This window comes from Schistocerca serialis, chromosome 11, assembly GCF_023864345.2.
Source record: "Schistocerca serialis cubense isolate TAMUIC-IGC-003099 chromosome 11, iqSchSeri2.2, whole genome shotgun sequence".
Lineage (NCBI taxonomy): Eukaryota > Metazoa > Arthropoda > Insecta > Orthoptera > Acrididae > Schistocerca > Schistocerca serialis.
The window spans coordinates 157,783,566-157,809,781 of record NC_064648.1 but is presented as its reverse complement, the minus strand read 5'-3'; the positions used below and the strand labels follow the sequence as shown (position 1 = coordinate 157,809,781).

Genomic DNA, 26,216 nt, shown 5'->3' with positions numbered 1-26,216 from the left:
ATTTTTCTGTGTGTACCCCGGTTTTTATTTGGTTTTAAAATCATTTCTCATTATCTGAAGAAAGAAGACAATAAAAGTGATTACAGGTGGTATCAGGTACTAGCTGCTACTGTTCATGTACTTCAGCTTGCCTGCTGATTTTCCACAAATAAATCCGTCAGCTATTTCATTGTCATGAAAAATGTTGTGAAAGATTGTGTTTTGAAAATTGTGCAGGAAGTTAGGTAAGATATGAGAACAATCAAAGTCATTGCAGTATTCTTGCTCTGGGCTCAGTTTCTGTAACAAGAATTCCTGAAAACCCTAGAGTATGAAGAAAATGAGGTCCACAAATATATCTGAATCTGCCAAAAATTGGCCCAAACTTAGCCTTGAGACTCCTATTTTTAGGGTACTGAACAGTATGTTACACTCGATAGAGCAGTAACTTGGGTGTGATATGTTGAGATTCAGCCCTAGCTTGAAGTACTGACTTTGGCCATGGATGAGACTTCGTACCTTACATGGAAAAAATTATTTTGACAGTGCAAAATTTGTAGATGCATTTGATCAGCAGAGTCCTCACATAACTTCTCAGCTTCACCAGAGGTCTGGTCAGGCTGTGTAAGGACCGTATGTTGTTGTTGTGGTTGTCGAAAGTCCAAAGAGTTGTTTGATGCAGCCATCCATGCTATTCTATGCTTTTCATCTCCAAGTAGCAACCAACATCCATTTGAACATGCTTATTGTATTCATTTCTGGTCTTCCTCTACAATTTTTATCCCACCCGCAACTCATCCACACAAATTTATGTCTCCTGTCAACGGATCCCTACTTTTAGTCCTATTGTGCAACAAATGCCATTTCCCCCAATTGTATTTAGTACCTCCGTATTAGTTACATGATCTACTCATCTAATCTTTAGCATTCTTCGATAACATCACATTTCGAAGGCCTCTGTTTTCTTCTAGTTCAACTATTTACCATCCATGTTTTGCCTCCATACAGTGGAACACTCCAGACAAATACCTTCAGAAAAGACCTCCTTACACTTCAGTCTGTATTTGATATTAACATATTTCCCTCCTTCAGAAAGGTTTTTATTGCCTGCCCAGTCTACATTTTACATCTTCTCTGCTTTAGCCATCATCAGTTATTTTCCTGCCCTAGCAAACTCACCTACTACTTTTAGTGTGTCACTTCCTAATCCTTTCAGAGTCATCTAATTTCATTCGATGACATTCCAATACCTTTCTTTTGCTTTTGTTGATGTTCATATTACATCCTCCTTTCAAGACACTGTCCATTCTGTTCAGCTGCTCTCCGAAGTTGTAGCTGTCTGCCAGAATTACAATGTAACTGGCAAACCTCAAAAGTTTTTATTTCTTTTCCCTGAACTTCAATTTCTTCTCCAAATTTTTCTTTAGTTTCCTTTACTGTTTGGTCAGTGTACACAGATTGAATAACATTGGGGATGGGCTACAATGCTGTCTCACTCTCTTCTCAACCACTGCTTCCCTTTCTTGCCCTTCAAACTCTGATAACTGCCATCCAGTTTCTATACAAATTGTGAAGAACATATTGCTCCCTGTATTTTACCCCTGCTACATGCAGAATTTCAGTGAGTGTATTGCAATCAACATTGTCAAAGCTTTCTCCAAGTCTGCGAATGCCATAAATGTAGGTTGGCCATTCTTTAACCTATCTTCTAAGAAAAATCACAATGCCAATATTGTTTTATGTGTACCTACATTTCTCTGGCACCCAAACTGATCTTTCCTAAGGTTGCCCTCTGCCAACTTTTTCATTGTTCTGTAAGGAATTCGTGTTAGTATTTTGCAACCATGACATATTGGCACCTGTCAGCTTCTGTTCTCTTTGTAATTGGAATTATTCATTCTTCTTGAAGTCTGTAGGTATTTTGCCTGTCTCATAAATATTGCACACCAAGTGGAATAGTTTTGTCATGGCTTGCTCATCCGAGGATATCAGTAGTTCTGAGGGAACATCATCTACTCCATGGGCCTTGTTTTGAGAGGTTTTCCAATACTTCGCCAAATTCTTCTCGCAGTAACACATCTACCATCTCATCATCTACTTGCTCTCCCCTTTCTATAATAATGCCTTCAAATTTATTTCCTTTCTACAGCCCCTCTATATACTCCCACCATGCACAAATACAGAAAAGAGCAAGAAAATACAATGTTGGATATGTAAAGAGTAGAAGATAAGATCATTATGAAATGATAAATCAGTCGTGTACCCAGGAGTTCTTGCAAATTCAAAGTCCAATAGTCTATAGATAAATACATCATGCTTGTAACTATGAGTTGCTTGTAGGTTGAGACAGGAATACACAATATATTCGTTCATTTACAATGAAGCTAAGACGAAGTACGACATACCAAACCTCACTTGCGTGTATGCAATTGTTGATGCCTTACTATAGAAATGAAGACCTGTTAGATTTTTAAGATGAGAAATATTCCGTAAAATTCACCACACTAAAGGCCATTGTGCAAACTATGGTTAACAGCCAGTTAAGCTCTATTCTTGAAATAGTAGGAAAATGTGTTATATTGGTACGGAATAGTGCCTAATCAGTGTATGAATCTGGGATAACTTAAATGGTGATTTCAGGCTGTGTTAGCAAGATTATCTGGAGAATAAGATTGATGATGGCAGGTATAGGTATGGAATCAGATATTGGTGATGATATTTAGGAAGAATTTGTTTCTTAGAGTGAGAAAAGGAGAAGGAAGTGAGACACTGCCTCCAATTATTTTGAAGAATATGGCAATTTCGAATTTATGTCTTGATATTGACTGTCGAAGGAAGCCATACTTCATCTTTCTGGTAATGTAAGTGAGGAACTACAGCAAGAAACTGACAAGTGAGACTATTTCTCTGCCTCCTAACATATACCATTTATTGGAAGTAACATGTATTGGTTATCAGTATTTCATGAACGATATTCTGTCATGTTATTTCATGAACAATATTCTGTCATGTTATTTCGTAAACAATATTCTGTCGTGTTATTTCATTTATGACGTTAGATACATAACCTGCATAAAAATGGCCATTCATGCCAAAATAGTCTCCCTCTTTAACTATTGCCACAGACATCACCAAAATAGATGTAGTCAAATCGAAAAACCACAACCATCTTGGACGCTATTAGTGTTAACACATTTTTCATTGTTAGACAACACTGACTTTTCGTGCAGCAAAAAGTTTTATAAAATGCCAGTTTCCTGATTTTACTCGACCACATTATATCTATAGCAGAAAATATTGTTGCATCCTATCTCCCTTTGGGAATGACCCTTTTTCTGAACATCGAAACAGTGTTGGGACATCTCTCCATCTTTTAGTAAAACAATTAGAGCCACAGGCTGTTTAATGTTTCAGAGCAACAAAATTCTCTCTCACAAAGCATTATCCCATAAACCTGTAAACTATTTGTGCTTACTAATGCTAAGCTCAAAACTATAAAATTAGCACAAAAGTCACTACATTAAAAATGATGATACAGCTGTTGTGTTTCTTAATTATTAGTTTATTATCCTCATAAGCACGTCCATGTTTCTCATAAAATAATTATTATCTTTTGTGTTATAAGAGTGCCAATACTTGCCATTCAGCTAACAGGAAGCCTTAGTTTTTCAACGTACGTAATTACATAGCATGTGGAAGCAATGGCTAACAAGCATTGTTTGTAACCTTCTCTTGAATTTCTAGGGATTTTCAATTTCACATTGGAGCAAATAGAAGGTAACGTATGTGGAAATACGAGGGCTATTCAATAATGAATGATGATAATTTTTTTTTTTTTTGGCAACATACCTTTACTTATCATAATTTTGAAAGTACTTCTCAAAATAGTCTCCCATGAATGTGATGCACTTTTCCAGCATTTCTACGTCTTCAAATACATACTGGACACCATTTTTTGAGAGGTCCTTCAAAATTGCCTCCGCAGCCCTCACCACTGCTTCTGATGGATAATGCCTCCCACGAAGGCGTTTCTTCATGTTAGAAAATAGAAAAACATCGCATGGGGTAAATGCGAACTATAGGGAGGGTGAGCGATCTACTTCACATTGATTTTTGCAAGATATTTAGCAACAACATTGGCAATATGTTGCTGTGCATTATTGTGGTGCAGCATCCAGCCTGCTTCACGGAAATGTGATCTTTTCCGCCTGATATGGACTTGCAGTGTTTTCAGGACATTTGTGTAATATTGTCCAGTTACTGATGTGTGTGCAGATACAACATGCTGATAAACCATTCCATGAATATCAAGGAATGAGATGACTATAACTTTCCCAGCAGAAGCAACCAGTTTTGCTTTTATGGGGTTGGTGATGAAGGAGATTTTCACGCTGAGCTTTGCTGTTTGTTCTGAGGATCAAAATGATGTAATCAAGTTTCATCAGCAGTGGTTACATTTTAAAGAAAATCCGGATCTTCCTCTAACATCAACTTTAACTGCACACAGACCTGCAAGTGAATGTCCTTTTGTTCGGGAATCGACAGTCTCGGAAACCGTCGTGCACAAACTCATGTTGTGTGTAATTTTTCTGTCACCAGTGTATGGTTGGCACCCAATGAAATGTTCAGTATTTCAGAAAGTGAACTTAAGATAATTTGTCGATCCTCTCTCACAGTGACAGCAGCCGTGTCGATGTTTTCTTCCATAAGAGCAGTAACTGGAGCACCAGGGCCACCTTCCTTTCAAATTGATTGTCTCCCCTCTTCAAACATTTTAAACGGCCTTCAAGCCGTGCTTTAGGGAAGAACAGACTCTCTGTAGGCCTCCTGTAACATTGTATAGGCCTCAGCTGAAGATTTGTTAAGACGAAAGCAGAATTTCAAACCCGCATATTGTTCCTCACGAGTTACCTCCATTGCAGCAGTAGGCGATACTGGACTTGTCTGACCTCGCCTGCCTCTCACAGGCAGCAGCCGGGAGTCCCAACAGTGAAACTACTATGGCGTGTTTGTTGCACATTAAGCTAACAGAATATCATAGATTAAATTTTAGCACGAGTAATTATGACCGTGAGAAAATTACGATCATTCTTTATTGAACAGCTCTCGTATATCGCACTTGTGTGAAGTACCATTTTTCTGAAGCTGGTGCTTGCAATATTTTCCCATTTACTTTTAAGGCTTATTCAGTGCTCAATTTTCCTGAATATATTGTTCCACAACGGCCGTTCAAATCGGCACCTGTAACCTGCGGCAAAGCTGCCGCTGCAGTTTGACGTGAGAGGCTCTAGGGAGGCCATGCCGACATGAGGGAAGTCTCCGTCCCGGCTCTAGAGTGAGGCTGGTTACCGCAAGTCCGACCCCCTTTCCTATTTCTGCCAGTGTAACACTGCTGACATGGCACAGTACGAAGGCCAGCCTTTCGCAGTGGTGACCCAGATTGCGCCGTGTCGGAGTCCAGCGCGCACCACTTCTCGAGTCTGCGAAATCAGAAACAGTGTCCCGTCAAGTCGGGGCCAAGTCCAGAAACCGTAAATACTGCTCGCCCCACTCGTGCGGCGTCTGTAATCGTCTGCAGCCAGCTCAGAGACACACCACGGTAGTTGTCGACCTGAAAGGAGTTGTCTGGCCCACTGCTACTAGAGGTCACTTCCGCTAACTGTGGACGTGTGCTCAGTCTCGGTGCTGCCCTAGTCCCGATGCTGCTGGGAATCGAATAAGTGCCTTCCAGGTGGAGACTGTCTGTCGGCCGACTTCGACGTTGGTGCCATATCCTACGCCGGAGTCCACGGTTCGTCTGTGCACTCGGCTGCTCCCTGCACTAGGCCCATTTGAGGCTGTTAACTGGTCACACACCTGTGATGACCGGAGTGACCACCTTAGAAGAGAGGCCAGCATCACTGTGTGCCTGCCACCTGCCCGGACCGGCGTCGCTCTACACTCGCCGAGGTGCCGTCATCGTTTCTTCGGTCGCTGCCCGTGCGGCTGGTGACTCGATCCTGCCGGCGCTTCCTACTGTCACTTGCCGAGTTAAGCATGCACCTCTGTCCGGAGCCGGTCTGCACCGACGGGTACCGACCTCTGTGAGGTGATGTTTTCACTGCTGTACGACGTGTAATGAACGCATTAGCTGTCACTCTGTCACAGCTTCTACGACTTTTCGATAGCTGTCCATCTGTGTCCATGCACCTGCAGCCTGACCAGAAATCCTGCATTGTCACCGACATGTGAGCTGTCACGACACCGCATTAATATTTGTTACTCACTGTAGCTGCAGTGCTCACTAGTTAATCCTATAAGAAAATGAGGGTCCACAAAATTAGACAAAACCCCTAATCTTCAGGTCAACACAGTGAGAGATACTTAAAAATGCAAAGCATGCTGTACTGACCATCCAGACTAGTTGGTTTACACAATCATTACTTTTTGACTTATTATCAAACTAGACCCTTAGAAATTTTGCACTCATTATTTGTTTGTGTGTGACTGTTAATATTTCTCAACTGAAAAGTCATTCGTGGTTAGTAAAACGAGTGAACTTGAAGTGAACTGTGCAATTTACAGCCACAACACTTGGAGTAAAAAAACTTTCCCTGTCTTGGTTTCTGAATGGTGTTTTATATTTTGATGCAAAAGTATAGAACATCTGATAATGGCAGACAGGAAATCAAAATTTCCAGATTTTTAAAACCAAAGTTAAAAAGTGTCTCATCAACCATTCCTGCAATTTATCTCCATATATGCACTTGAAGATGTAAATTTTGAATATCTGTTTGCACTGGACATTTCTAGACTTTTCCAGTAGGGCTATATAGTGAGCCAATAGTAGTCCGTCTAAAGTTACAACGGTGTTTGAATGCAGCTGGGTGGTAGTGGAAGAGCAGTGCCTTTTTTTTACCCAAATTGATTCCTTTATTCTCCTGATGCAAGCAGACATTTGTAAAGTAATTTCTGTGATTGTGGGTAGGTTATCACCAGTCATAATTTGTTGTTAGTATCCTTTACAGAAGTAGCTTACTGCAGCTGTTACTCCCCACTAATAATTTGACTTACTGCAGAACCTGTAATGCTTCTCACAATGGATTTACAAAGCACAACATGTGAATGAATATTAGTCTATGTGACATTAGAACTTAAAGAATGTCTTTCAATTTCAGAGAAGCCTATAAGCAACATTATTTATTACGAAACGAGTTTAACATGTCGACTGCAGTGCATCCCCTGGTGGCGCAGCAGAGGTGCCTGCTGTGGCCACTGGCGGCCACACGGTAGTTAACGTGTTAATTCTCACACAGCTTGTCCGATATAATTGTTTTCTTTCTTTCAGAAATGAATGTTCCATCAATCAACCAGCTATTACTGAGAATTACATATTTCAGTTCTGGTGATTGCCTTCTGTCCGTTGGGGACTGCTGACAGGACTATTGTATACCTTGGCATACATTGAGGACTTTGCTGGAACACAGGAGTCTGTAGTGCCATAGATTGCATACAAGTAAGAATAAAGTGACAATGCAGAAGAGTGTGGCAGAAGAAAACACTATTTTTCTTTTAGTCTGTAAATGGTGACCACCTATAATTTGAAAATATTGAATGTTTTTGGTTCAGCAAAAACTTTTTATTAATTCTAGCCAGAAAGCTTACCTCATATGTGATGAAATGGGCAATTGTGTGTCACAGTATAGTTTGGGCTATGTAGTGCCGAATCACGTTCTGCCGATTATTAACTCGAGAACAGTCACAGGTAAAAGCAAGAAATGTTGTTGACAGGTCACATGGCATGTGGAAGAGAGGATTCCCAGTGCTATCCAATGATATAAGACTGCAGGCTGATAGGACGGAGATGATCATCTTTGTACGTTCTGTATTGCACAGTGTGACAGTTGAAATGAACGAGGTACTGTCTCCACTCAAACCAGTTTTACAGGCATCCACCGCAATGTCTATCGTAGATGAAAGACAGCATGTTGAATATGACAATCTACAACACGCCATAAGAGTGTCTTTTGTTAATTACTTCCATCTCCATTGTACACTGCTGGCCACCGTAAATGCAACACCCTGAAGGAAGCATCCGAATCAAGTGAAATTTACACCATGGGTTTGCAGCGATGAGATATGCAACTGATTAGAATTTCAGCGCAGACGCACATCACGCACGCCTGTGGCGCCACCTCATAGCGTCATTTAAGGCTTGGCAATTTCGACGAGTGTACGTTCAGCACGTGTGTTTACCTTGTGGTTGTTTCACAAGACGATCAGTTATGCCTCGTAGACAACAGCGAACATCGTTTGATCAAGTATTCGAGTTCGACAGAGGAAGGATAGTGGCTTACCGAGATTGTGGATTATCATACAGAGAAATCGCTAGTCGTGTTGGACGAAACCAAACAACTGTAATGCGGATATGTGACCGTTGGATGCAGGAGGGTACGATGGACCGACGTGGTCGATCGCATTCACCTCGGTGTACCACTGCACGTGCTGATAGGCAAATTGTGCGCATGGCAGTGACGGATCGCTCAGTGACATCCCGAACCATAGCACAGCACATTGCATCTGTAACGCATCATCCAGTGTCTGCGCGTACCATTCGACGGCGTTTACAGCAGAGTGATCTGTCTGCAAGACGTCCATTGCTTCGTCTACCATTGATGCAGAACCACAGACGTCTCCGTCGCCAATGGTGTGATGACAGACGGATGTGGACGGCAGAATGGAATGATGTTGTCTTTACTGACGAGGCACGCATTTGTCTGCAGCACCACGATGGTCGGATTCAAGTGTGGAGACACCGTGGAGAGAGGATGCTGGACAGCTGCATTATGCACCGCCACACTGGTCTTGCACCGGGTATTATGGTATGGGTCGGTATTGGATATTACTCTCGCACGTCTCTTGTTGTGCCGGTACTTTAAATAGCCGGTGCTACATATCCGAGGTGCTGGAACCAGTTGTCCTTCCTTACCTTCAGGGCTCAGCCACAGTCATATTTCAACAGGATAATGCGCGACCACACGTGGCACGCATTGTCCAAAGGTTCTTCATCAATAAGCAGATTGAAGTGCTTCCCTGGCCGGCTCGCTCTCCGGATCTTTCGCCGATAGAAAACATGTGGTCCATGGTTGCTCAACGAGTGACCCAGATTACATCCCCAGCTGCCACACCAGATGATCTTTGGCAACACATCCAACGTCTCTTTGACTCAATGCCGAGACGTGTGGCAGCGGTGATCTCCAACAATGGCGGCTACTCTGGCTACTGATTCTGGCAGGAACCACATGTCACAGACGTCTGTAAACGTAATCATTTGATACTTGGTCAATATGTTATCTACAAAATAAATTTTGTTGTGCTACCTCTTGTCTTTCTTGGTGTTGCATTTACGGTGGCCAGCAGTGTAGTTAAATGAAAATAAAATAAATAAATAGATACGGGTTAATATACGAGGGCTATTTGGAAAATAAGGAACGGTTGTGAAATAGAAACCAAAGTTGGTTTATTTGCAGCAGTTAGCTGCACCTTCCAGCTACTTCCTTGCATAGTTGCCACTCTGACTTGGACATATGGCACAGTTTTGTACTGACTTTCCAATACCCTCCTCACATAAGGCAGCCTCCTGTGCTTTCTGACAGTTTTCTACGCTGCACTGCAGCTTGTCGCCTGTGGCAGAATGTCTGTCATTTGAGCAGAGATGAAAATCAGAGGAAGCAGGGTCCAGGATGTGTAGTGGGCGACAAACACTTCTCATCGAGAACGCTGCAGGAGCGTCCTCATTTCCCTGCAGTGTGCGGCCGAGAACTGTCGTGAAGAAGAAAATGTGTGACAGCTACATTATGTGGGGTTACATGAAATCAGGTGAAATCTGTATGCAAGCACTCATATTTGGTGGGAGACACTATTTTCTATGCATTTTTACATGCTCACTGTGTACTCGTAACTGGGAAGAGCAACGTGGCACTATATACTGGTATATTAGAGACACTGCCCAAAACATCTGTGCAAAGCTTCATCATATTCTCATTGTCATTTCCATTTCCTTACTTTCCGAATAGCCCTATGCTTTTATTCTGATATTCATTTTAATTTTTCTTTTCTAATCCTGACTGCGGGGTTTTCAATTTTTCTTTAACCAATTCAGTTCTCCCTTACTCCTCGAGTCTCCTTGTGCAGCTTTGTGAAGCAGCACCATCTGCAACTCTCCTAAGTCTTTCTTAGCATGTGGTCTGTGAACCCATCTGCTCGGCAGTCGCAAACGGTGGTACCCTTTGCCTTCTGGTTGCTGATTTACATCTGTTGTTGCTAATTGGTCTCCTGAAACAAACATAAATAAGCATATGTGCCTGACATTGGAAATGAGACAGACTTTATTGTTATAAAAGATTTGAGATTGACATATCTTTAGAAGGGGAGTATAATTTTAATGCGAGCACAGTAGTACTCTACAATGAGGATTCTGAGCTTTAGTGTCAAACATTGTCACATTTATGCATGAGAACTGTGAAAACTTGTGAGTACAGTATGTCAGAACATTACTGTGATATACTTAATACTTGTTAAGGGAATATGCCTTCTCCAAAAGCAATCACTGCATCTGTGTCAACACATTGAAGAAAATAAATTAAAGGTATGTTCATTTATTACAATTAGTGTTTCATTTCACACTAGCTGCAAATTCTGCCACACGTGTGACAACTGTCAGCTATATTTAATCAGCTTCCACTTATATCTGTTGCAGGCTGTTTAGAACTCTTTAAGATCATTTAATTGGATAGATAAAAAATCTACTCATCAAGCAGTGGCAGAACACGCATATATAAGGCGGTTGTAATTGACAAGCTTTTGGAGCCAGTGACACCTTCTTCAGGCAGAAGGGTTGAAAGGGAAGGAAGGGGGGTGAATGAAAAGGACTGGAGAGGTCTAGCAAAAAGGGTAGATTTCGGGAAAGTCACCCGGAACCATGGGGCGGAGGAGAGGGAAAGGGGGGGGGGGGGCAGGTACTTAACGTACGGGATAAGAAGGAGACACAACAGAAGAAGGATTGAAGGCGAAGGAAGAGGGGTGAAGGAAAAGGACTGGAGAGGTCTAGAAAAAGGGATAGATTTTGGGAAAGCTACCCAGGGTCAGGGAGGACTAACTGTACGGCATGAGAAGGAAAGACTCTGTGTGATATTCACGGATTCTACCCCTTTTCCTTCACCCCTCTTCCTTCCCCTTCAACCCTTCTGCCTGAAGAAGGAGCCACTGGCTCCAAAAGCTTGCCAATTACAACCGTCTTTTATGTGTGTGTGTTCTGCCTCTGTTTGGTGAGTAGATTTTTTATCTATCCAATTAAATACTCTATATATCTAAAAACAAAGATGATGTGACTTACCATACAAAAGCGCTGGCAGGTCGATAGACACACAAACAAACACAATCATACACACAAAATTCTAGCTTTCACAACCAACGGTTGCTTCATCAGGAAGGAGGGAAGGAGAGGGAAAGACGAAAGGATGTGGGTTTTAAGGGAGAGGGTAATGAGTCATTCCAATCCCGGGAGTGGAAAGACTTACCTTAGGGGGAAAAAAGGACAGGTATACACTCGCACACACACCCATATCCAACCACACATACAAGGGTGTGTGTGCGAGTGTATACCTGTCCTTTTTTCCCCCTAAGGTAAGTCTTTCCGCTCCCGGGATTGGAATGACTCCTTACCCTCTCCCTTAAAACCCACATCCTTTCAACTTTCCCTCTCCTTCCCTCTTTCCTGATGAAGCAACCGTTGGTTGCGAAAGCTAGAATTTTGTGTGTATGATTGTGTTTTTTTGTGTGTCTATCGACCTGCCAGCGCTTTCATGTGGTAAGTCACATCATCTTTGTTTTTAGATATATTTTTCCCACGTGGAATGTTTCCCTCTATTATATTCAATTGAGTACTCTTTAAGATCAGTAACACACTTCTGTGATGAAACCTATCTGAAGTCAAAACACACTATTGAAAAAAACTTGGAAGGGCTTATCAGATTAGCACCTCTTTGGCCATACAATTCACATAAATTTAGGTGATGAAACACTTGGTTAATCTGCAGTACACAAACTTACTACATTATGTGTAATTTATGACACTCTGTCCTTGCTGCTGCTCAACAAATCACGCACAGTTGAGGTTTAACTAACATAATTGCTAGAATATGATATGTATACAGCTTGAGAATAAGGAACACTCAAAGATTTTATTTGTAATTGTAATACGTCATTCGAAGCTGCTATATTGTTTTATAATGACGAGACACTGGGTGCTAGGATTTTACTGTATTAACGTTTGTGACAATGGCATGAAGTGCTACTGTATATTTAAAGTAGCTTTTGTGAATGTCGGGGTAGTGATTCTTCTGGAAAACCTGGGATTCTCAAGGGATTACATTTTACCTAGAAACATGGCTAAAGTTCAGGGAATTTCATGAATTTTGTAAAATCTTAAGGAATTCTGCATTTTTAATCTGACATTGAAATTGAATTTTATTTAATTTTATAAATTGCAAATTTTAAAGTACTTACTATTTCAAAGTGCGTTAATTACATTCGTATTATTCCGTATAAATTATCAGTGTTTAAAAACTATGGTTAGACTACTGCTTATGGCTGGTATATAGCTCAACTGAAAGGAAAGAAAAGTGATTATTGCGGTATTTGCTCCCTCCCCCACCATTAATTTATCAGGAGGTTCTGGATGCCATCTTCCTCCCCCCAGCTGCCCCCTGCGGGTTCGGGGGTTAGACTAGGCCCGCGGTATTCCTGCCTGTCGTAAGAGGCGACTAAAAGGAGTCTCCAACGTTTCGGCCTTATGTGATGGTCCCGTCTCGAGCGAGCCAATTGGGGAAGGGCGCCTTACATGGTGCACTGTTTCCGTCGTGCAATTAGACCTTTAGCCGGATTTCTCGTCGTTGCAATGGTGTCCCGCTCGTTTTCGATCTCTTGGGCGAGGATACGTCCCTGTGTGCGAGTACCACGCTGCACTCTGCAGTGTTTCTTTTAACTGCGACGACGACCTTGGACATTTTTGCACCTAAGATCCAGCACGGTAGCCAGTCCATTGTGGTGGGGCCGCCATGTACCCTCTTGGTTGTAGCCCCCTGACAACACAGGGATCGCTCTACTGATGCCTGCACCATTAACTCCCCACGTATGCCAAGGAGTAGATGCCCATCTCCCTGGGGCATCGGGACTCCCGGCAACGGCCATCCTGCCAGGTGGCCTTGCTGTGGCTGGGTGGCGCCCGTGGGGAGGGCCCTTGGTCGGAGTAGGTGGCATCAGGGCGGATGACCCGCAATGAAGCGTGGTACATCATCTCTCGCTGGCGGCCAGCCGCCAGCAGTCTCTAAGCGTTCTCGGGCTCAATTTAATGCTCAGAAGTACGATCCGAAAACGTTCCCCTCCCTGGCCACGCCGTGGGAAGAACGTAAGTCTCGGGATGGAGGTAACTGTTATTCGCCCCGATTCTTAGTTTGCACGAGAGCTGATGGGGAGTCTTTTCTCTCCACAAAGCCTCAGTTTTTCGTCGAGCATTTAGAGGACAAGTTTGGAGAGGTGGAGGGCTTGTCTAAAATGCGCTCTGGGTCAGTACTGATACAAACGGCATCCTCCGCCCAGTCCCACAGGTTACTTGCTTGTGACAAGTTGGGGGATGTTAACGTTACTATTACACCACATAAGAGTTTAAATATGGTCCAGGGTGTTATTTTCCATAGGGATCTCCTTTTGCAGTCTGATGACGAGCTGCGCGCCAACTTAGAACGTAGAGGTGTTCATTTCATCCGGCGCGTTCATCGGGGTCTGAGGGACAATCAGGTTGCTACCGGTGCCTTCATCTTGGCCTTCGAGGGTGATACGTTACCGGAAAAGGTCAAGGTGATGGTCTACCGATGTGACGTCAAGCCCTATATCCCTCCCACGATGCGGTGCTTCAAGTGCTGGAAGTTCGGCCATATGTCTTCCCGCTGCACTTCCAGCCTCACATGTCGAGATTGCGGACGCCCATCTCATCCCGATACTCCATGTGCCCCGCCTCCCATCTGCGTCAACTGCGGGGAGCACCATTCACCTTGCTCGCCTGACTGCAAAGTCTTTCAGAAAGAGCGCAGAATCATGGAATATAAGACCCTGGACCGGCTGACCTATACTGAGGCCAAACGGAAATATGACAGATTCCATCCTGTGAGAATGAAATCTTCTAATGCAGCTGCTACAACAACTGTGCTAGCTCCATCAGTTTCGAGACTTCCAGCCAGCTCGATAAGCAGTAAGACTCCTCCTGCCCCCTTGCCCGTGGGGGGCTCTACCCAACCGGTTGCTCCTGCACCACCTACCTCAGGAGCAACCTCCTCCCACCCGTCGGGGACGTCCGTCCCCGCTTCTCAACCGGAGAAGCGTCTAACTTCTTCGGCTACTCTCGCCCGTAAGAGTTCCCTTGGGACCCTCCCTTCCCATGGTTCCACCAGTGGGGAGGATGACGGCCGCCAGTGGCATAAGTCCTCACCAGCGGCCGGGCGTAGGGCTTCACGATCCTCCTCTGTCCCGGAGACTGAATCGGTGAAGCCTTCCCAGCCGGTGAAACCCAAGGTTCAGCGAGAGAAGTCCAAGAGAAAGTCCTCTAAGGCCAAAGAACTTGCGGTGGCACCAACCCCACCGCACCTTTCGCGCTCTGCGTCTGAGGATGAAGTCGAGATTCTAGCGTCCGCTGAGGACCTTGATCTCGCTGGTCCCTCAGACGCCATGGATGCCTCTCGTACGGGTACTGAATCGGTGGCAGTGAGTGAACAAGCGGCGTAAGTTGCCCTCCCAGTCCTTTCACGCCTTTCTCAGCCATGGACAATACCATCCTCCAGTGGAACTGCGGCGGTTTTTTCCACCATTTAGCTGAGCTCCGCCAACTTATCAGCCTTCGCCCTTTCTTCTGCATTGCTCTCCAGGAAACTTGGTTTCCAGCGATGCGAACCCCCGCCCTCCGTGGCTATCGGGGTTATTATAAGAACCGAGCAGCTTATGAAAGGGTGTCTGGTGGCGTCTGCATATATGTCCTTCACACTCTGCACAGCGAGTCTGTCCCTCTCCAGACGCCTTTAGAGGCTGTCGCTGTACGCGTGTGGACGCCACAGGCTGTTACCGTCTGCAGTCTTTACATTCCACCGGATGGTGATGTCTCGCAGCATGTCCTGGCTGCACTGGTCGCCCAATTGCCGCCACCTTTCTTGCTATTGGGCGACTTCAACGCCCATAACCCTCTGTGGGGTGGGTCAGTGGCCACAGGTCGAGGCGCCATCGTTGAGCATTTATTGTCGCAGCTCGGTCTCTCGCAGTTAAATGATGGTGCCTTCACACACTTCAGTGTGGCGCATGGCACCTGCCGCCATTGACCTTTCCATCTGTAGCCATAGCCTCTTACCGTCTGTCCAATGGAGTGTGCATGACGACCTGTGTGGTAGTGACCACTTTCCGCTCTTTTTGTCACTACCACAGCGTCACTCTTCTCATAGCCCTAGCAGATGGGCTATGAATAAGGCTGACTGGGATTTGTTCTCCTCCACTGCCGCTTTTGAGCCTCTCTCTACTGATGACATTGATGCGGTGGTTCACTCGGTCACCACCGGAATCGTTACTGCCGCCGAATCTGCCATTCCCCGTTCTTCTGGGTCCCCTCGGCCGAATGCTGTGCCTTGTTGGTCGCCTGAGATCGCTGAAGCGATTAAAGATCGCCGGCGGGCGCTCCAGCATCACAAGCGACATCCCTCCTTAGCCCACCTTATCGCCTTCAAACGGCTGCGTGCGCGGGCCCGCCTCCTTATCCGCCAGGGCGAGAAGGAGTGCTGGGAGCGGTATGTGTCCACCATTGGCCTCCATGTCACTCCCTCGCAGGTCTGGGCCAAGATTCGCGCGTCTACGGCTATCGGACCCCTGCCAGCGTCCCTGCGCTCTCACTGAATGGAGCCGTTTGTACTGACTCCGACGTCATTGCAAATCGCTTAGCAGAGCATTTTGCTATGAGTTCCGCTTCTGCGAATTACCCCCAGGCCTTCCGCTCCATTAAAGAGCGGCTGGAACGTCGGAGCCTTTCGTTTCGCACCAACCACCCGGAATCTTACAATGCTCCATTCAGTGAGTGGGAATTTCGCAGTGCCCTAGCTGCTTGCCCTGATACCGCTCCTGGGCCAGATGGCATCCACTGTCAGATGCTGAAACACCTTTCAGTGGACTGCCAGCGGTGCCTTCTCGATCTTTACAACCGTCTTTGGGTCGAGGGGGAGTTTCCGTCGCAATGGCGGGAAGGCATTGTCATCCCCGTTTTGAAACCTGGAAAGACCCCTCTGGAGGTGGACAGCTACCGTCCTATTAGCCTCACCAACGTTCTTTGTAAGTTGCTTGAACGGATGGTGAGCCGGCGCTTGCATTGGGTACTGGAGTCTCGGGGCCTTCTGGCTCCGTCTCAGGGTGGGTTCCGTAAAGGCTGCTCCGCCACCGACAATCTGGTGAGCCTGGAGTCGGCCATCCGTACTGCTTTTGCCTGCCATCAGCACCTGGTCGCTGTCTTTTTCGACATGTGGAAGGCGTACGATACGACATGGCGTCATCACATTCTTTCTACGCTTCATGGATGGGGTCTTCGGGGTCCTCTGCCGATTTTTATCCGTAATTTTCTGTCGTGTCGTACCTTCCGCATGCAAGTCGTGGCCTCGTATAGTTCCTCCCACGTCCAGGAGAACGGTGTGCCACAGGGCTCTGTCTTAAGTGTCTGTCTGTTTTTAGTAGCCATTAACGGGCTTGCTGCGGCCGTGGGAAATTCTGTCTCCGCTTCCCTGTATGCTGACGACTTCTGCCTTTCCTACAGCTCTACTAGCATTGCAGCTGTTGAACGTCAGCTACAGGGCGCTATCCGTAAGGCGCAGTCTTGGGCTGTAGCGCATGGGTTTCAGTTTTCGGCAGCCAAGACCCGCGTTATGCATTTCTGCCGGCGCCGAACAGTCCATCCTGAGCCGCGGCTTTATCTTGCCGACGAACTCCTTGCTGTGGTGGAGACCCACAGGTTTTTGGGGGTGGTTTTCGATGCCCGCTTGACTTGGCTGCCTCATATCCGGCAGCTGAAACAAACGTGTTGGCGGCATCTAAACGCTCTGAGATGCTTGAGCCACACCCGCTGGGGCGCCGACCGCTCTACCCTGTTGTGGCTCTACCAGGCGTTAATCCAGTCCCGTCTGGATTATGGGAGCCTGGCGTATGGCTCAGCATCCCCATCTGCGTTACGGGTGCCGGACCCAATTCTCCACAGCGGGATACGCCTTGCCACTGGTGCTTTCCGCACCAGCCCTGTGGACAGCGTACTAGTGGAGGCAGGTGTACCTCCACTGCGGGTACGACACCAACAATTACTGGCTGCTTATGCTGCCCATGTTTTTAGTTTGCCCGGGCATCCAAATTACCGTGTCCTGTTCCCGCAGTCGGTCGTCCATCTGCCGGACCGTCGGCCCTGGTTGGGTTGTCCGATCGCTGTACGCGTCAAGGAGCTTCTCTGCGGGCTTGGGTTTTTCCCTGTTCCGCCTCCTTTCCAGGCGCCTCTGCGTACACCCCCGTGGTGTGTTCCTCGCCCTTGCCTTCGGCTCGATTTGGCACAGGGCTCGAAGGACTCGGTCCCTCCAGAGGCCTTCTGCCGCCACTTTTATTCCATCCTTGCCACGTATCAGGGCTCTGGAATTGTTTACACCGACGGTTCGATGGTTGCTGGTCGTGTCGGGTATGCGCTAACTCTAGGGAACCATTCCGAACAACGGTCCTTGGCGGCTGGCTGCAGCGTTTACACTGCTGAGCTAGTCGCCATCTTTCGAGCCCTAGAGTATATCAGCTCCTGCTCAGGTAAGTCCTTCGTGATCTGTAGAGATTCCCTGAGAGGTTTACGAGCTCTCAACCAGTGTTTTCCTCGTTCTCGTCTGGTGATGGCTATCCATGAGTCCCTGCATACTCTTGCGCGTTGCGGCCGCTCTGTGGTCTTTGTGTGGACCCCCGGTCATGTCGGTATCCCGGGCAATGAACATGTTGACCGCCTGGCGGAAGAGGCCACGTGTAAACCATCTCTGGATGTTGGCCTCCCAGAGACTGATTTGCAGGCAGTCCTCCGCCAAAAAGTTTTTGCGCTTTGGGACGCTGAATGGCGCGATCGGATTACACCCAATAAACTCCGTGCCATTAAGGAGACGACGACTGTGTGGCGGTCATCCATGCGAGTCGACCGCAGGGACTCCGTCGTCCTTTGTCGGCTCCGCATTGGCCACTCCCGGCTAACACAAAGTTATTCACTGCGCCGGGAGGACCCTCCTCTGTGTCGCTGTGGGGCAGCTTTGACAGTGGCCCACATTCTGTTGGCCTGCCCCCTTTTAGCTGTGGTCAGGCAGACATTTGCGCTGCCTGATACGCTCCCTGCCCTTTTAACAGACGACTCCACTATGGCTGACTTAGTTTTACGTTTTATTCGGGCAGGGGGATTTTATCATTTAATCTGAGTGTTTCTGTTTTATTTTATTGTTTTGTGTTGATTCTGGCCTTTGGCCTATGATTTTCAACAGATTTTTTTTTAATGTGTTTCTAAGTGGTTGGCTTTTCCTTTTTTATTTCTATGGTCGGCCAACCGCCGTCACACTCTGTGTGGTTTTAGTTCGTTTTGTCTTGTCTTTGTCTCAGTTTCTCTTGTTCTGTATCGTCTGTGATCTCTTCTGTTCCTCGTTTTTATTCTCTGTGGGTGTTCTTTGTCTTTGGAAAAGGGACCAATGACCATAGCAGTCTGGTCCCTTTAATCCCCCAAACCAACCAACCAACCTCCCCCCAGCTGGAATTTTTAGAGAATTTTTTCACCAAGTTTGAGTAGCCACCCTGAATATGTCTCCACACGCAATGGCACATTGACATCACACATTTGAGAACAGTACATTTATCTTGAAAATAAAATTGACAACAGTACATTTATCTTGAGAATAAAATTGACAAATTTAAGCTGAGATGATTGGACACAACTGCCGTATTTACTCGAATCTAAGCCGCACCTGAAAAATGGGACTCGAAATCAAGGGAAAAAAAAATTCCCGAATCTAAGCCGCACCTGAAATTTGAGACTCGAAATTCAAGGAGAGAGAAAAGTTTTAGGCCGCACCTCCAAATCGAAACAAAGTTGGTCTCATAGTAATATGAGACACAATTTAGGTCGAATGAATGACGATACAGCTACAGTAGTTTGGTTCGACTCGTAAGCTTAGCAGTTAAGCTTTACCAGGTAGCCATTGCTATGCGTCAGGCGCTCCGTCCGTATTTATACGGGTACCCTTCCTTTTTCACGTGCTTCCTCTGCTTTGAATTGATTGCTTATTTTTCTTTGATCTGATAAGTGCTGTTCTCTTTGTTATAGGTGTTTACGTCACTCTAAGCTGAAAATGCATTATTTTACTGTGTCATGCATTGTTTGTCGCATTCTGATTATGAGTGTTTATGGCCTGCCGCCGCTTGCAGCATGGCTTGCTTTTGTGCGCGCTACCGCCGCTTCTTTTTTAAAAAAAAAAAAAAAAAAAGAAGAAGAAGGTGAAGAAGAAGAAGAATCGTCTCATCAGCGAAACAATGACAAGAGACTGCTATTTGTTTTCTTTGCTGCTTTCTTTGATAATGATCAGCAAGAACCAAATAAGAGACTGCATATGATAGAAGATGTTCTGAACGAGAGTTTAGCGAAAATTTTTCTCCGTTTGAAAATCTTTGCAGACGCCTGTTTCGTACATTACATTCTGCACAGAAATTAGAGTCATCTTAGATTTAAAGATCTAGTCAATTGCCGTGCTTCATTTCTGTATCACTATTAGGCATGAGAATAATGTGAATATAAACATGACATGATATGTATACTCTTCCACGTTTGCTGTTGTCTCACTCTAGTTTCGTAGTTTATTAGGCAGACAGGATTTAAATGAGATAGCAGCAAACACGAAAGAGTACATGGCAAAATGTTTATATTCGTATTATTCTTATGGTGAAGAGAATACTGCATGTGATTCACAATTCATAAAAGTTCCTATTTGCCATCATCTCTTTTCACATGTAGGAAAAAAATTCAGAACGTAGAGTTGGCCATATTGACAAACATCCCAAACAGTCTTGCCAGTCGGATTTTCTTAGTACATTGAAATGCTGCCACATTCAAAGATGAACAATACAGCATTTGTATTTACTTCGTTGGATAATGTATGAAAATGCAATGGTCGAAACTCGGGGCGGAGAAAAAAGGTCGTCTTCCACCTTTTTTTAAATTTATTTACTGACGCAGAGGTTTTGGCTCTAGTATTTATCTTTCTGCCAGCAAAGCGCTACATATATTCAACGGCAGAAGTTAGTTGTGGCGGCACCTACCAACATTTTTCAGAACTTCCGCTTACTTTGCACTCGATTCTAAGCCGCAGGCGGTTTTTTGGATTACAAAAACCGGAAAAAAGTGCGGCTTAGATTCGAGTAAATACGTTAAATGAGGAAGATCATGCTGTAGGTGTGACATCTCCAGTTACTTCCCCTGCCCTTGTACATTACATTTAGATGCTTGGGATGATTGCAAAGGTCAAAATTATGTATGCCATTGTTACTGTACCTTCAACATTTAGGTGAGACACGACAGCAGCCTCTAGTTCAGATGTGTGCTGCGAGTACACTTCTACGCCAGCAATATAGGAATAGCCATTTTATGTATTTTGTATTTATACAAATACACACATCAGGCTTTTGTCCATCTTCATTTGGCATAATATGTATTTAAATTTTCAGTTGACATATTATTAAAAACAACAACCGCATCTCGTATGCAGGTGCTGCCTTTCTGTTCTGCTTGCTGTTGCTCCCATTGTCCACATTTACAAGTGTGGCACGGCAAATACTGTCCTGCTTTGTGCAATACAACAAAGAAACAGTGCTTATACCACACTCATAAATGCAGAAAATGGGAGTGGTGGGATAGGAAGGCAGCTGCAGCATCCAAATTGCAGTTGATACTTTGAGTGATTTAAATATACATTACATAAATTGAAGATGAATGAAAGGTCTAAATAAAATAGTGTCTGGTTGCTGTATTTCTGAAAGCAATGCTATCACCAGCCAAGGATATTAAGAACCGGTGAAATAGATAAATAAATAATAATTAGTATTTTAATTGTAAAGCTCACCTATTTTCCATATACGACCCCAGTATAATTAGTAATAACCGTCACATCGTAGAAACTGGATTGTATACACTCGAGGAAAGCAAAATTTTATGTACAATTAGTTTTCAGTGAATTCAGAAAATGTGCTTTTTGTAGAACACCCACTACTATTACTATGTAAAATTTAAATACAAAATCCACTAGTCGATACTAAGTAATTTGTGAATTGAATCTGTGTCATATTTTCCGCCGTGCTTTATTCTGAAATTTATCAAGATTTGTTCGTGGTCCAACAACAAATACCTGACCGTTCGAGTAACTTTAAGATAGATTTTTGTGTTACATATACTAGTACCTTACAAGCTTAATTACATATTTTGCACTTACCTTTTCTTGCAGGAAACTACATCAGTTTTCTTTGTTTTCTACTATGTTCATGAACTTGTTTACAGCTTTGACCAGCCGCAAAGTATCTCGGGCAAATAGTTTTGGGACCTGGACCGCTTAGCGCTCATTTCAGACGAGCTGTTTCTGTAGACGGTGACTAGATAAAATTAATGACATGCACAAAAATACACAGCATGGATGGGAACCAGGGAATAAAATGCTGTCATATGGTGCACCTCCTATTACTACCATAGTTGGTGTGTTCCTCAGTTAGCTATCTGGGATTTATCCGCTGATTGTGCAGCTGACCCTAAGTGCAGGTACGTTTGAGTGAAACAGTCTGCCTTGGTATTATGCTTTTGTAATGCTTTATTTGAAACATGAGCTCTTTTTAAGTACATGGTTTTCAGTGTATTGTTTTATGCAGATTACAGGTTAATTTACAACTTAGCTGTTAGCCTCTATTGTTAGTTTTTTTATTGACATGAAGTGATAGTGCTGGGGACTTGCTAGTGTGTCTGGTAAGGCTTAATTAATTATTGATGGACCTAGCATTATTCAAACTGGGTGTTCTTCGCAAAGTTTACACATGTATTAAATAGTCGAGAAGTGAAACAACAGGAAAAGAGTTCTAGAATGAAATTTTCACTCTACAGCGGAGTGGGTGCTGATATGAAACTTCCTGGCAGATTAAAACTGTGTGCCGGACCGAGACTCGAACTCGGGACCTTTGCCTTTCGCGGGCAAGTGCTCGCAGGAGAGCTTGTGTAAAGTTTGGAAGATAGGAGACAAGGTACTGGCAGAAGTAAAGCCGTGAGGAGGGGCTGTGAGTCGTGCTTGGGTAGCTCAGTTGGTAGACCACTTGCTCGTGAAAGGCAAAGGTCCCGAGTTCGAGTCTCGGTACGTCACACAGTTTTAATCTGCCAGGAAGTTTCAGGAAAAGAGTTATCCAAAAGTTTCAAAATTTTGATGTTTATTTGCTAATTTAGTATCTACATTGGCATGACAACACCGCTATACTATACTTTCAGTGTAAGTGCTTCACTGGCCATAGGTGGCTCCATAACAGCCAGGGAACGGAACCCTGTGAGGGATAAGAAAACTCGACATGGGAATTGGTCTACAGGAAGCAGAAATACATGAAATGTTTCCACAGTTGCGAATATGAAAATCAGTCAGCTATATAAGGGAATGACAACAATGAAAATTTATGCCAGACTGGGACTCAAACCCACTTTCTCCACTTTACGCAAGCTGTTGCCTTAAGCAGTTTGGCTAACCACGCACGACTCACAGGCAGACCCATGTCATCATTCCTTCGTCACAACCCTTAAGCTGCGGTTTCCTAGCTGCGGGAGTTTCCCACGGTGTGCTGCGTAAAATGCATGCGAGACCCCACTGCCTACTCACACAGTGCAAATGTACGGGACAGTTTTCCTAGGGTGGGGACAACGCAGTGCCCCAGTAGGCTCCACCTGCAAGAAACACTATGCTTTAGGAGGAGCCCATCCCACACGTTGCAACGATTTACTTGGCCGGAGGAGTGGGTGTTGTCAAACTGGGGAGCAGCGAGATGACAGCTGCACTGTTTGTTTCACATGCACAGGTAACAACAGACAATTTTTAAGAGAACTGTTATAGAAACAATCACCAAAAATGTCGGCTGACCGCTTCTCTGCCTCAGAGGATAAGCAACTTATTGAACTGGATTCTAAAAAGCAAATTTTTGGAATCTGGCCAACACCGAGTGGAAAAATCAAATGAAAAAGGATTTAATTTGGGCAAAAATCGGAAGAAAAATGAGTAAATCGAGTAAGTAGAAATGTCTTTTATTACATCCGTGTATAACATTTATAAATGTGTTCGTACTAATTTTTTAACCATAGTTGTCATGAGTTGGATGTTGTTATTGTGATCAATACTGTGAACATCAATTAAAATTTGGTCCATTGAAGTAATCAGTGGTTCCGCTTCTCACAGTGAATCCCTCAGCTTTGACATAACCGCCCATTCCTGCCAAGCGTATCATGTTTTCCTTGGGCAGTTCATTAATTTCTGATAGAGCTGCGTTATAAGGCTGTGGGGACTGGTATTCCTCTTGTGCAAGCAGCAGCAAACTGAAATGACTTTGTCTACAGATTCAACTTTAATATTTATAGAAGTAAAGAAAACTCTGAATGTGGAACATGATACCAAAAGCTTTCTCGGAAACTTCGTGCTTTGCTTAACTGGTAATTAAAGTTTCTTTTACGTGCATCTTCTAGCATTTGTTGTTTGCAGTAAGGTTTCATCTTATTTTCGTCTAATCTGAAAAGGCCTCGTTGCAAAGTATGACATGAGGCAACAGCAGGTTTGATTGTGGCAATACCTGTGGCAGTGGGAAAATTGATTCATTTTTTAATAGTCTCCCAATTTTGGATTTATCGAATATTCCAGCGTCTCCCTCTTTTCCGTAAGAACCTACGTCAGCTACGTTCGCATCCACTATGGCAAGGAGAACTATTGAAAAGTAGTCCTTGTGGTTATAATATTGACTTCCTGTTTAGTTAAGTGCTACAGTCCTAATGTGTTTACCATCAAGTGCAGCAACAGCATTAGGTAATTTTCAACAAGTCCAGAATTCTTCTGCCTTCCTCCCCCTAGTCTGGAGGTGGTAAAAATTTAGGTAACAGTGCTTGTTCAAGAGCCTCGAGAACATGGAGCAGAAATGGTCTTATTTCAGACGCTGAAATGCGATGAGAGAATTGTTGAGAATGGAAAGATTCCCCAGTTACAAGGTATCTGAAAAAATTATGGGAGTAAATTACTTCGGATGAAAAGTAAGCACATAAATTTGAAACTGACACAAAATTCAATATGTAAAACATTTCTGAAATTGAATAACAATGCTAATGTTATAAATGGAATGTGTTTAGACATAGTTTAACTGTTTGCTCTTTTCAAGATTTTTAACGGTTGTTATTTCAGGTGAGCAGTGCAAAAGGTGATGGAGAAACATCTGAGATCATTTTAGGAGATACGGAAACTAGAAAGGTCTGCGACAAGTGGATCAGTAGCCACGAAGAAAAGAGCTGTGTACCGGGACAGGCTTCAATTCCTTAATAGCATGGAGGTTGAAAGGAAAATGTTTTCCTAACAGTGTGCTACAGGAACTCGTTAAGGAAAGACTTGAAGATCGACAGACTTCTTCCAAATTTATCGACTGAGGACGAAACTGGTTTGTTCCTCAAATCCATGGCAGCAACAGTAAAAAAATTTAGACCCAACCTTATTTGCAAAGCCAAAAAACAGATTTGAAATACTGTGATGGACATATAAACCATAAATCAGAGAGATCAAGGATATGGCAACAACTCCACATTTTGGAACGCAAACAGCAGCCATCCTGCTTCCATCCAAAGTGCTGACAGTGAGCAAGGACCTAGGAACTATGACAATACTGTTACTGCTGCAAACTTTGATACCTATAGTAAGTGAAACATGCTTTCGACATTAGTATTATTTTCTTCAAACTACAGAGCCAATATTTTTGTCCAATTCTCAGTCCCATTTGCTGCCGTCAGAAACAGTATAAACCACACGTATATATGTAATAGAAGTTCTGCAAATTAGCATTTATTCTACTGGAACAATTGCAAGGCAGTGCAAAGCGTATTGTAACAATCGATTGTACTGAAATAGTGGCACAGCCGGAGATATAACAGTCATTACTACATTCCGTAGCCTAACAACTTACATTAAAATTTCTTATGATTGAGAAACTTATCTTAATGTAACTGTGAGTTTTTCTGCTGATGTAATCAGTTTTGCCACTCCATTACAGGAATTACTTCTCAGTTTGTCTTCAGTTAGCGAAAGAAGGTAATGAAACTGGTTGGGTGTGAATCTTAAAAATGCCGTAAACTTCTCCACATCGTCAAGCAAATATTTTGTAACTAAAATTTTATACACTCCTTCTTCATGATGCAAGAACTTTTGTCTTACTGCTTTCTGAGTACTTTTTCCGATAACATACTGTCCTCCTCTTCCCTATCTTCCATGTACTTTCAGAGTGCCAAAATTAACAGTGTTTTAGCTCGAGCACTGCGCTGCATGTTTGGACTTCACTTCTCCGCTGCTGCTGTTGTGCTGCACTGCCCCGGGCCTAGCAGAAAGCTCCTTGCAGTGCGCAGGAAATAGCGTCATGCCAGTGAACTGCACAAAACTGCTCTCATCTAGAGGAAACTATAGCACCCACCGACTTCCAACAAACTGTAAAAATTATTTCAAATCTTTACGAAACTACTTCTCGTTTTCAGCCTACCCCCCCCCCCCCCCCCCCCCCACACACACACACACACACACACACACACACACATATTTCGGATGTTGGTTTGGTAAAAATTCCGTGTCAGACGCTACATTTTACTTCACTATTACTGACTCTATTGGCCAGAACTTTTGCAGATGATATTGACATATATTACTGAAGGTAATTATAAAGTTATGTTGTTGTACGACACTTAGTTTAGGAGATATGGCATAGTAAATATTGAGAAGTGTGAAAAATCAACTTTTCTAAAAATCGTAAATAGTAATCTATTTCAATAGCACAAAATTTTCATTGAGTTAAAAAAAAAACGTATAAGGAGGTAGTTGCCAGGTAGTTGCCAA

The 26,216-nt window shown here is 44.0% G+C and overlaps 1 long non-coding RNA gene across 1 annotated transcript; it reads left to right on the top strand.

Annotated features, from left to right (window-relative positions):
• The first annotated feature begins 5,726 nt into the window (after positions 1–5,726).
• Positions 5,727–25,317, top strand: LOC126426838 (uncharacterized). The gene is made up of 3 exons (XR_007576440.1): positions 5,727–7,474; positions 21,629–21,883; positions 24,531–25,317. It is a non-coding gene; the product is annotated as an uncharacterized LOC126426838 (long non-coding RNA).
• The last annotated feature ends 899 nt before the right edge of the window (positions 25,318–26,216 follow it).